Consider the following 12,841-nt stretch of genomic DNA (forward strand, 5'->3'; position numbering starts at 1 on the left):
GCCTCCTATTTCTGTCACCTGCCAGGTACATGGGGGTTCCCAGTCAGACAACCTGCAGTAGATGGAGTCCTGGTGTCCCCGTGTCTTTGCTATGTGAGCTTGGGGAAAGTGGCTTCACTCTCAAGCCTTAGCACCCTGGTCTCTGAAATAAAGATGGCAATAGCATTTTTTCAGGATTAAAGGGACTGTGCATGTAAAGTGCCATTGAAAGTGTTCAGTATGTATTAGTTCTTAATATTATAATGATTATTACTTTTATCCACTACATGGCACTGCCTTATATCCTATTTAAGAAGCTGTTCAATAAACTATTGAATAAGCTTAGTATTTAATAGCTGTAATATTTAATAAGCTCTTTAATATGCTGGCACCTAATAAGTTAGTGAGCAACTTCTTTCAGTTCATTTGTGTCTTAACTGAGGATGGCTCATTGACTCAAAGGAATATAATCGTTAGTAGTGATATCTGTGGCGTTTGCTCTGGGTTCTTAGGGATGACACTATGAAACAGAAGACTTTTCCATCTCTTCTGTTTCTCCCACTCAGATACTAACTCAGGCCGAACCCTCCTTAGCTTCCAAGATCAGATGAGATCGGGTGCATTCAGGGTGGTGTGGATACAGACACTTCCCTTTCTCATCCACAACACCAGAGTCTGGCCAGAAGGAAAGGGAGAAGATGGAAACTGTAGCAGCAACCTGGAATACAAGTTTGAGCCCTGGCTAGGGGAGTTAGAAGAATCGGGAAGTGGGACCAAGTGTCCATAATCTTAGGAATCTATGGCCCCTTTCAACCTGGCCCAACTACCATTGCATCCTGGTGACCTGCCTACAACCATGCACGCATGTGTGCCTCCCACAGCTGCTTCCTGCTCCTCACCACGCGGGCTCCTTTGCACACCCTGTCTTCAGCCTCAGTCTTCCCTTCCCCACCCTCTGCCTGGTGGGCACCCACTCATACCTTAAGGCTCAGTGTGGTGGTCTGCCCTCTGAAGAGCTGAGTCAGCAGCTCTCCCATAAGAAGGCTGTGCCCCTCTCTCCACTTCCAAGCTACCCCACGTAAACCTCTGTTACCGCATTCATCACATGTTACTATAATTACATGTTTAAATTGTTTGCCTTCCAACTAGACAGGGCACGTCTTCAGCCTGACGCAGTGTTGTACTCATTCTGTTTACTTCAGTTGGAGGCGAAAGTGCATCAGCTCAGCCAATTCCTACTGATGAGATCAGGCCGAGTTAAAACCTCTTTTTATGACAAGGTCCTCATCAGTGAAACCAGGGTAAGAGAAACACCAAAGGCAGAAAAGTGTCAATGACGCTTCACAGTGTTGTTGTGGGGATAAAATGAAACAATGTAGGTCAAGGACCTGATACGTTTTTTATAAGTCTATAGTAAGCGCTCAATAAATAGTTCCCTTTCCCCTTGGATGAATGAGTACTGAACGTGCACAAGGAAAGGGAAGTCTAGAATAAAAATACACAGGTGAGGGAACTGTGCTTAGGAAGTTTATAAGCCAAAAAGGAGATGAAGAAAGAGGGTCTGTCTGAGTCTAGTTGATGGGCTGTCCAGGAATAACACTCCCCATTCATACCATCGGTACCACAGCTACTTAATTGCTGGAATGCGGCTGTCTCATACATAGCAGCTCTCCTTGGCAGAAAGTCAGTTTCATCCCTGGGTGCAGCAGGAGCAGAGCTAACCTGAGAAATCCAATATTACACGGAGGAAAGCCCACACCACGAGAGGCAGCGGTGTGTATCTGGTTTTAATAAGATGCCTGCTTCTAAGAACCTCAACTTCCAAAGGCAAGACATTTGCTACCTGCAAGATGTGAGCTATAATTCGAAAATCTCCTAATTATGGTCAGTGGCTGCTTTTGTAGCACCGGTGTTTCCAGAGCGTGGGCATCTAGTCCTCATGGCAATCCTGAAGAGGAAGATAGGGATGTTTCCCAGAGGGAAACTCAGGTGCAGAGAGGTAGGAAACTGCCCACACAGGCATCTTTGATTGAGCTATCTATCATCCTACTCACTTTCCCCTCAGTCCACAAAAAGTGGGAGGCAGCTTACCGAAATCCCTTGAATTCTAAAAAATAAATGAACCCTTGAGGCAGCTGATATGAGGGGAATGGGCAGGTGAATGGTACAGAAATATCAGAGGGAGATGAGCAGGAGGCCCCCAGAGGTGAGCAGCCATCACACTGGGCTCTGAGCTGCTTGATCAGTGCAAAAACAGAAACAAGTTATTAGTTCCAAACCCAAATATATCTGTCTGTCCCTGCCAGCAGGATCTTGATTGCACCATCCCACTCAACAGCCTCGCTTGGGTAAGGGAAACACCAAAAGCAGAGAAATCCATGCTGAAGGACCCCCGGACCAGCACCAGTTCCTGAGCATCTTTCCCGGGCTGTAAGTGTTGTTTACATGTCTGTCTCTTTGCCAGGGGAGATAGAGGAAGCACCTTGAGGAGAAAAGCTCTCTTTTAACCCTGCACAGGGCTGGTGCAGGCACTGAAGTTGACTCATTCCTGATGTGGCTTTTGACAAGCAAACAAAGATTAGAAATGTGAATTACCTGTAGTTGGCCAATTATTATAACCTTATATGTTATAACAGATAAGTCTATGACTACAAAAATGTCTGTGAGCACAGAGAACCTGATAAAGGCAGAACCTATAAGCGTGGGATATTTAAAAATACACAGGCAGACAAAGTGGGGTATTAAAGATTGGGGTGACAATGTATCAGGAATTATTTCCGCATTCTTTACTAGTTCTCTCGGTTCAATGATCTTCTGCTCTCCTTTGATTTGTCAAATCTTAAAGATAAATTATTATAAATTATTAGATAACACAATCCTTATTTCAGAGTTATCTATTTTGTTTCCATGAGTTATTTGCCTAAATTAGTATTATGCCATTTAAATTACAACAACTTTTGATAAATTTTAATATCTGGTATGAATAGTCGCCCTCCCTTACTAGTATGTTTTTAAAATTTCTTAGATATTCTCACTTTCTTCTTATTTTCATCATTGTCTTCCTCCTCCTCTCCCTTTCTGTCTTTTATTTTTTCCAATTGAAAAGTAATTATGAAAATTTGGGGGTAATTTTGCTTCAATCTTTTCTTTTGTGCACTTATATTTAACTTACCATCTGATCTTTTCCCCCAGTCAACACCATACCACCAGTGTTTTTACATATCCTGAAAAAATATTCCAATAATTAAATTGAAATGAATGCTAATATTCAGCCATATGGAAATTCTGCAATCTAATTAACTATATTCAATAATGGACAGATAAGTCATTTGCAAAATTATTGTCAACAATAATAAAAGCTCTATTTCAGAGTTATCTATTCTGTTTCTGTGATCACCATTGAAAGATGAACATTTTTGTATGTAAATATTCATCCATGGTTTTATTTTCTTTGTATATATTTAATAAATGAAATTATTGGGAATATTATTAATGCTTTTGATACTTATCACCAAATTGCTTTCCAAAAAAGGCACATCAATTTATATACTTACCACAATGATATCAGAGTTCCTACATTTTTTTCTCTCACTCCAGCCCTGTATGTTATTATTTTAAAATATTTTCATTTTATTAAAATGTAGTTATCTCTCATTTAAAAATTTAAAGCTTATTATTTTAAAATATCCATCAATTTGGGAAGTGAGAAATGATAGACTTTTAAAAATCAGTATATATTTTATTATGAAAAAGTTTTGAAATTGTTTATGAACCATTTATATTTTTCTGATTGTCTATTTTTTCCCTTATTTTTCTAAAAGCATTTAGTGTTTTTTGTATTGTTTTGAAAGAGTTTTTAATTTTTACAGTAAGGACATTTATTAATCTTTTGTCTGTGTCTAATCCAAGTTAATTTTAATGTTTCGCCAATTACCTTCTCCTTGTCTTCTCTCTCCTACAAAACCGAATCATTGGGATCTCTTAATCAGAATCTCATTAAAACTGTGAATTAATTTTAGGAATGACATATTTTTAATACTTAATCTTTCCCTCCAGGAATATGACATGACTGTCTATTTATTCACAAATCTTTTATATCTCTATAAACTTTTTATAGTTCTCCTCAAATAGGTCAAAAACATTCCTTGATTATTCTCAGATATTTTATAGTTTATTATTATTACAAATGAGATATTTCTATTATGGTACCTTCTAACTGGTTATTGTTATATATAGGAATCCCATTAATTTAAACAATATATATAGTTATTTTATTTACTATTTATTAATTTTAGTTTATTCTTTGTTTTTCTACTTACATAAAGATTATCAACCAGTGCTTTTCTTTTTTATTAATACTGTGTTGGTTTATAATGTATATTTCATATTTTGGCTAGAATTTTCGGAACAGTGTTGAAAACAACAAAGATGTGAGCATTCTTGTTTTGTTCATGATTTCAATGATATCCTGGTACCTGTCTTGATTCTTTTTTCTCTCCTCACCTCAACTTCTTCACCGCTTGGCTTGGGCATGATGATCTCTTTCAACACTTATTTTTTCCTTTTGACTGGATAAAAAAAATATTCTACCAAAGCAAAGCATTTAGTGTGTAGTATCTTCTCAGCTTTAATAGACATATATATTTGTATGTGTATGTGTATGGAAGCCTTCATATGTAAATGTATATGTGTGTTATGTACTGAGTGTTCTTTCCTGGGAGCCTGGGTAGACGGTGGTGCCATCAGTGGAAGCTGAGACCGTAGAAGAGTCTCAGGAGCAAGCAGTCAGTTTGAGGAGTTCTCTACTGATAGCCACAAGAATACTAAATCACTGCCCCAGTCTCTCCTCAAAAGGCTTTTCCTTTACAGGATGGGACGGAATTCACATGTTAAAGAGACAAGAGATTTAACTGATGACACACTCAATGTGGATCAATACTGAGATGTAGTTGCGAAAAATGACGATGGGATTCAGGCTGTATGAAAACAAACATAGGAAAAAATGACTATCAACATTGATGGAGAGCCTGTTATATGTCAGGTGTTATGCTAAGTATTCTTACATAGATGACTTCATTTCATTTGCACAGTGACAGCTCAAAATGTCATTATTCTCCCAGATAAAGAAACAGAAGCGGCCAGGCTTGGTAGCTCATGCCTGTAATCTCAGTACTTTGGGTGGCCAAGGCAGGTGGATCACGAGGTCAGGAGTTCGAGACCAGCCTGGCCAACATAGTGAAACCTCATCTCTACTAAAAATACAAAAAATTAGCCACGCGTCGTGGTGGGCGTCTGTAGTCCCAGCTACTTGGGAGGCTGAAGCAGGAGAATCGCTTGAACCTAGGAGGCGGAGGCTGCAGTGAGCCGAGATTCTCCCACTGCACTCCAGCGTGGGACTCCATCTCAAAAAAAAAAAAAAGAAAAGAAAAAGAAACAGAAGCTTAGTACTTAAAATGAGGCAGAGTAGGGGAGGTGTCACTGTCTTTCTGAAGGGTAGGATGTTGAACTGACTGATGTGCTCCAGATGGGGTCTGATGGGACATATTTAACAGTGAGGGAACTGGTCACCCTAAACTGTGCTGTGTGAATAATTTAAGGAGCTAAAAATTTGAAAGTTACATTTGAAGTGCTGTCACATGGGCTGGTGAAAACTCTGGATAGAGGGTGAGCCAAAGATAATCAATTTAGTACCGTGGTATTGCCCACTTGCAAGATTTCCGTTTCTTTCTGCATCTGCATGCTGATAACCTTAAACATTCCTGTCTCCAGTTTACACTTCTCCTTTTGTCTTAGTCAGTTTAGGCTGCTATGACAAAATGCTGTAGATTGGGTGGCTTATAAACAATAGACATTTGTTTCTGGCTGCTCTGGAGGTTGGAAGCCCGAGATCAGGGCACCAGCATAGTTGGGTTCTGGTGAAAGCCTTCTTCCAGGTTGCTTGTTGCCAACTTCTTGTTGTATCCTCACATGGCGGAAAGTTGGCAGGAGAGTTCTCTGGGGTCCCTTTTATAAGAGCCCTAATCCCATTCATAACTCCGATTCATAAATCCCATTCGTTGCTCCACCCTCATGATCTAAGTACCTCCGCAAGGCTCCATCTCCTAATGTGATCACATTGGGGGTCAGGATTTCCACCTGTGAATTTTGGGAGGTCGCAAACATTCACTCCGTAACATCTTTGAACTCCAGATCTATTTCTGACACTTTCACTTGGATATCCTGTAGACCAATCACACCTAGTCCAAGGGGTTAAAAGGTTCTCAAAAACCTCTCAGTAAGCACCAAATCCAATCATTAGTGAATAATCACAATTATGATTTTCAAAAAATGTATTGAGTGCATATTATGTACCAGCCCCTGGACTAAATGTTTTATATTCATTACAAAACAAACAATTGAATTTTTCCACTAATCATATAAAGTATCTATCATTCCCATTTTGTGGATGATAACACTGAGGCTCTTAGAGGTGAGTTGCTATCTTGAGGCTATCCAACTAGTAAGCAGTAGCATCGGGGTCAAACTGCAGGCTGATCTGACTCCAAACGTAAGCTCTTTCTAGGATGCAAACTCCACATAATTCCAGAGAGGGCAGGTCAAAGTGAAGGTTGCTATGTGTTCAGGAGGCCCAGGTATGAAGGCCACCTAAACGACTAATGTTTTCAGAGCTGCTTCCTCTTTCGAAAAAGCCCAGACTCAAAGACTTACTAGATATCATGCTTTTCAGTTGAGGGGAAGTTTGGTCTTTTATGCTTTGAAGGGCATAGATAACCTTTCCGTGGAACCGTAGGAGGAAAATTCATTTCAACATAAATCTCCTCTGTGTTCTGTTGAAAACTTTTGCCCACACAACTCCATAAAAGTGTGTTATTTTCTGCACATAGAGAATCCCTCTATTTTAAGATAATGCAAGCCTTAGGATGGCTATTTGACATAGTTGTTAAGGTGAGGAATTCCTTTGACTGGCAGACCTGAGGCATCCATGCTAGACACATTGCTTCAGAGGGTTGTGTGTGAAAAACTCCCAGGAATTGGGGCTGCTACATTGGCAACTGTGCTAGAGCCCTCACTCTGGCTGGGGTGCTGCTGACTTCAAGGCACTTTGTCCCTCTTTTCTTGCATCTTCTGGGCATCAGTCGCAATGTCTTATTCACTTTTGTATCCTTGAAATTAGTCATGGTTTATTTACCATCAGGGCTTCTTTCCGACTATACCCCAATGACATGAAACAGAAGCCTTGCAACCGTCTCTCAGAAGGAAATGCAGAAACCACGCTGTTCTCCCTGGCGATCAGTGTTCCCTGTCATGAGCATCATAATGGCAAATACAAATACATTTTCTGCCAAGAAAGATAGGTAGTTTACAAGTCAGAAGGAAAACAAAGCCAAAAATAAACCAAAAAAAAAACCAAACCCCAAAAAGGCAGATGAACACAGGTAAAACTGTGAGACACTTGGAGAAAATGATATCAGGAACAAAGAAAGGGTCAAGAAGAGAATGGTTAGAAATATGTTCCTTAGTAGTGTATTGATTTGGACCCATTAAACAATGCCAAGTACACAATTAAAATAGAGGCAGAACATAAGAAACATGCACTGTACCTGCCTTGCCTCCCTGATTGGCATGGCTCACAGCCCTGTCCCCAAGCCCTCCCCAGACAGAGCAGTCCTTGTCAATCAGAATTCACTCAAATTATTTGTTATGAATAAATGTTCTTGAAATTTTAATTAGCTCTCTGATAACTTAGGAAAACACCCTTCTGTTGAGAAAATAGCTTGTCTGTGTTTATTTTTCAAACTTCATAGTGAATTTCTTAACGAATATTTTTCTATGACATTCTAAAAATATTGTGAATGTGAAGGATTTAATAACTTAGGTCTTGGAATTTACTTTGAAACCTTGGCGATGACTTTTCATTTATGAGCTACCCCACAAAGCCTCTTTTTATTATCTCGGTTCTTGGATAAATTTCTAATGCTTGAAAGTTATATATGGAATCATCAATTTTTCCTTTCATTCTTCTGAACTTGTTATTGTCTTTTCTCCCACTCACAAATCAAAGCCCTTCTCTTCTCCTTGTTGGATCCTGGTTTTGAAAATATATAACCAAACGAACAAAAACCAGGTGGAAAAAAACATCAAGGAATAGCATGACTTGTCGGTTAGTGGCGTGATCTTGGCTCACTGCAACCTCTGCCTCCCTGGTTCAAGCGATTCTCCCACCTCAGCCTCCTGAGTAGCTGGGATTACAGATGTGTGCCACCACACCCAGCTAATTTGTGCAGTTTTAGTAGAGTTGGGGTTTCACCATGTTGGTCAGGCTGTTGGTCATGTTGGTCTCCTGACCTCGTGATCCGCCTGCCTCGGCCTCCCAAAGTGTTGGGATTACAGGCGTGAGCCACCATGCCTGGCCGTCAGTTAGTTTTATGAAGCTTTGGTGCTGCTGCAGCCACCACAGCCTGACATCCCCTGTCTGTGGGGCTGCCAGAAGTAACCCTGGCCAGGGTAATGCTATCCCATGACTTTCTCGCTTTACTCTTATGTTGGCAAAGGGAGAATCAATGGTTAGAGCTTAGCCATAGGCATTTCAGTAGTTTTTCTTATTTATAGTTGTGTTGGATACAAAACAGTTTTACTTGTTCCTTAACGTGAGTCTAATGAAACCCCATAAATAACCTGTGTGTCCATGAAGGGTCACCTTGGAGCAGTCATTATTTACTATCTCAGTACTCTATTTTATTCCTCAACTGGATTTTTTTACTTCTCATTTCAGTGCCCCAAATTCCAACAATCAGGGATTCATTTGGAAAAGGAGTTCTCTATTTTAAAAAATGCAAATATTATGGTGAGGTTAAGGACTTGGAAGCTATTCACACAGTAGTGAGACATCAGGAATTCAATTTGATTGCTTTCCCGTGCCCTGAAGGAATGAGAATTTTGATTAGAGGGAAAGGAAGGAGAAACTTTAGAGAGCAATTAGGTTTGTGGGAGAGGCAGATTATTTAGGGCACTTGGACTCTTCTAGAAAAAGTGGGAAGTAGGACATTAGAAGGTGCCACAGACGCATTTGACCTCCTTTGAATGTTTGCTCAAGGCTGGTCCCAAACAGAATCATAATACGTTGTAACAGAAAGTAGAGAGATGACGAGCACAACTGTGTTTCACATGATTGAGTCCCAGAAAGAGGAAATGGCTTGCCCAGCTTCACAAAGTTAGTGAACCTGCATCTGTGTTTCTGACTTTCAAGCCAACCCTCATTCTCCAATACTCCACTGTGCCACCAGCCGAGGAATGCATTTCCCTCTTCTTTGCCTCCAGGACTTAGAACTCTAGCAAGTGCTCCGGTTCTACTGCTCCTGAGCTTGTGAAGCCCATCAAAGCCTTTCTGGGAAATTCACCACTCCTAAAATCTTGTTTCCACGGGAACGTAAATTTCTGGTCATAAATCACAAACTTGCCAACCCACTTCTGGTCCACAGCCCACTGTGGGTCAGGATTGCCTGTGCCTTGCAGAGACAGAAGGCTCATCACCAGATGCACTTGACTTCACTGCCTTTTTCTCAGGCATACTAGTCTGTCCTGGGTGACAGTCGGAAGCCTGGGAAGGGATGTATGACCTCTGAGATGTTAAAAGGCCACAGTGCTGCTGTGCAAGGCTCCCTGGCCATCTGTTTCCTGTCACCCAGGACAATAACTTTCAAGAGTTGTCATGGGAGGAAATGGCCCTTGGGCCTCACCCTATGCGTCTCGGTGGCTCTGTGAATCCACAGCACAATTTATGGTAAGCCCAGTGGTGACCATAACAACAACTTAGACATAGAGTGAGCCTAACCCTGTGCCAGGTGCAGGGTGCTGTCCCAAGGGATGAGCGGAAGCCCCCCACCTGGAGTCCCTGAAAAGATGATGAATAGAAGGGGGAAGATAACTAAGGGCCAGGATGAGGAGATGAAAATGAAAAGGTTATGTCTGGGAGATAGATCAATAATAATAATGGTCTTCCCAGATCCACTGCTTCTGCTATCCTCATAACACCTTCAGACCCGTGCGAGGAAGGGTGGCTATTTGGCACATGAGGCAGGGGGAAGGCTCTGAAGAGTGTTTAGCTCAGGAAGAAAGCTTTGGATTTGATTTGACAGTGGCAGGGAGACAATTCCTTGACAAAGATGAGGAGAAGTTAGTGGAACCTGACACCCTGGGACTTTAGCCCCATCTCTGCTATTTACTGGCTGCGGTTATCTTGGGCGAGTTGCCATGCTGTGCCTCCGTTTTCTTTTTGTAGAATGTGGATAATAATAGCACTACCTCACAAAGTTGTGAAGATTCCATGAGATTCTGCATGCAGTGTGCTTAGCATTGTGCTTGGCATGTCATAAGTGCTCAAAACATGTTGGCTATTATTATCAATATTAGTTAATTTATCAGTACTAATAAAATGGGTGGAGTGATAATCACACAAAATGATTGCATTGGAGAGATTAGAGTCAAGGCAAAGGCCAAGAAGCAGGCAGGGAGGAAGAGGACAGAGGATTTCCACAGGGAAGGGACTCTGATTCCACTGACACATATTGAGCACCTCCTGGGTACTAGGCATGGTTCTGGGTTCTGGGGATCCTAGGTGTGCAAGCGTGGAGGCAGGCAAGCCAGAACCGACTAAGCTGCTATGATGGAAATCTGTGCAAGTGGTGGTGGGAACCTAGGAGAAGGATTTGGGGGTGGGGGTGGGGAGGGAGTGAAGAAGTCTAGAGCAACCACAGGAGGGCTAAGAAATGCTTTAAGGAAGAACAACCAGATTTGGAGCAACGGGACCCAAGGTGAACTGTGAGGAGACAACCAGTGGGAGGTCAATGTTCTGAGTCCCAGATGGCCAAAATGGGGGATTTGGAAAGTAGGTTGGGAAGGAAGAGGGAGCGATCTCAATAGCACAAATGAATCACAAATTTCCTCCTTAGCAGGAAACATCCCTGAGGGCTGCATCAGACTCTGACAACCATAAAAGAAAACCCACAGCCACCTCTTGAAAATACTTTCCAGGCTTCTGTCAATGTTAGTTTAAACATAGGGATGTACAGGAATCTCTGTCTTGGTTCTTTGGTGTCCTGGGAGTTGTGGGGAGGTGAGCAAGCGGTATCATGTGCTCCTGCAGTGAAATGCTTTTCTAGGTCACACCTGAAAATACCCTCCCCAGGGTTGGAAGTGAGAAGATGACTAACTCTCTCTCATTAAGGCATTACTGAAACAGGCTTTCTCTGTATGGTGTTCTAAAGAAATAATTGGATTTGTGTAATCCAGTCGCAAAGCCCTGGGTACTCCACTCCCTTCCAGAGAACACACAGTGGGGAGGAACCAAGGTCCTGGGAGGTGGGGTCGCAAATTCTTGGCTAAACACCATGTGTAGAAAGGACCCATATATAAGAGGTGGTTTGAGGCTGCATGCTTCTGACTGCACCAGGATTAGAGCTTGCCCAGGCGCTTAAAGAAGCAAAATCTCCTGTGCAGGTAAATTTCTTTAGTTCCAAGGGTGGGTCCAAGTTAGCCCAGAGGCCCTATGAGACTCCACAGGGTCTGGGTTTAGAAGGTGAGAGGATGGTATTTGCTTCTCCTGGTTTGAGCTTTGCAGGTGAGTGTATACAGAAAAAACCCTGGAGTCTGGAGATTTCAATTTTGTCCTCAGTTTTGCCATCACTTATTAGTGTGACCTTGAGGAATAGACTTCAGCCCTTTGGCCCCAATCTCCTCATTTAAAAAAAAAGATGGGAGTATCTTTGGGCCTGGGTAATTTCTGAGGTCCCTCCAGCTCTGGTTTCTCTCGAAGTCATTTGGTAGAGTTACTGATGCTGCTAGGTGCTGTCATTTCCCAGAACATAGGCCATCCCAGTGGTCTCCTGAGCCTCCTGGTGAGAAGGAATCTGGGGGCAGCCAGCTTATCACTGAGGCCTTATGGGATCCTCAGAGTCAAGGAGGCCGACTGTTCTCTGTTCTGATAAGCAGTGAGGCTGGGCTGACTTCCTGTATGAAATTAGATGTGAAAAACACACTGGGACGGTGACCACACTGTAAGAGTGAAATATTGCCTCAAATGATAGCTGTCAGTGTGGTGCTTGGCACGGCCCTTGCCTAGATTAGAAATCTTGAAATTGCCCTTGTCTGAGTGGTCTGCTGGCCTATGGGCACTGGAAATCACTCATCAAGTCTCTGCGGGACTCCCGAGCGAGGCAGTCGGCTCTCAGTTCAGCTTATAACCCTCTCCTGTGGAGGCACAGGGTGACAATGTTTTGGTGGGTGGTACCTAAGTGTTTCAGCCTGGGTACATCTTCCAGGCCTGATAGGGTGAGGGGTGTCTTTGACTTTCTAGGGGGAGAATTCTTGGATGAGTTAGGTACTGGCCATTTCACAGAGTGGGCACCTCATGCTGAAGAGCGAGGGCCCTTTCTAGGGTGTGAGCCTGGTCGTTGGACTGTGACTTTCTCGAGGGCAGAAATTCTGTCTAATCCATCCTGTACCCCTACCATCTAGGGCAATGCCTGGCCCATGGGGAAGCATGCAATAAAGCCTTGTTTAAATGAATTGATTCTCCCACTTTTCAAACTCCCTTGTAAATCTCTCTCCTGACCATCAAAACAAGCAGTAGAAAAGGAATGGAATTGATGTAACTATGAGTGGTATAATTGGTTTGGTGATAGATCGCTCGACCTCAAGGGTAACCACTAAGCTAATTTCTAACACATAGATTGGTTTTGTCACTTTTGAAAGTTATGTAAATGGAATCAAAGAGTTTTTGTGTCTGGATTTTTTCTACTTATATTGTTTGTGAATCTCATCATATTGCAGCATGTAATTCTTGTTTGTTCAGAGCTGTGAAGTA

The 12,841-nt window shown here is 42.1% G+C and overlaps 1 protein-coding gene across 1 annotated transcript in view; it reads left to right on the top strand.

Annotated features, from left to right (window-relative positions):
- Positions 1 to 2,333: 2,333 nt before the first annotated feature.
- CAPN14 (calpain 14) overlaps positions 2,334 to 12,841 on the top strand; it is a 52,102-nt gene continuing 41,594 nt past the window's right edge. The window contains exon 1 of the mRNA XM_054677769.2: positions 2,334 to 2,409. The gene's annotated coding sequence lies outside the window, so the exon portion shown is untranslated. The remainder of the gene's footprint in view (positions 2,410 to 12,841) is intronic.

This window comes from Pan troglodytes, chromosome 12, assembly GCF_028858775.2.
Source record: "Pan troglodytes isolate AG18354 chromosome 12, NHGRI_mPanTro3-v2.0_pri, whole genome shotgun sequence".
Lineage (NCBI taxonomy): Eukaryota > Metazoa > Chordata > Mammalia > Primates > Hominidae > Pan > Pan troglodytes.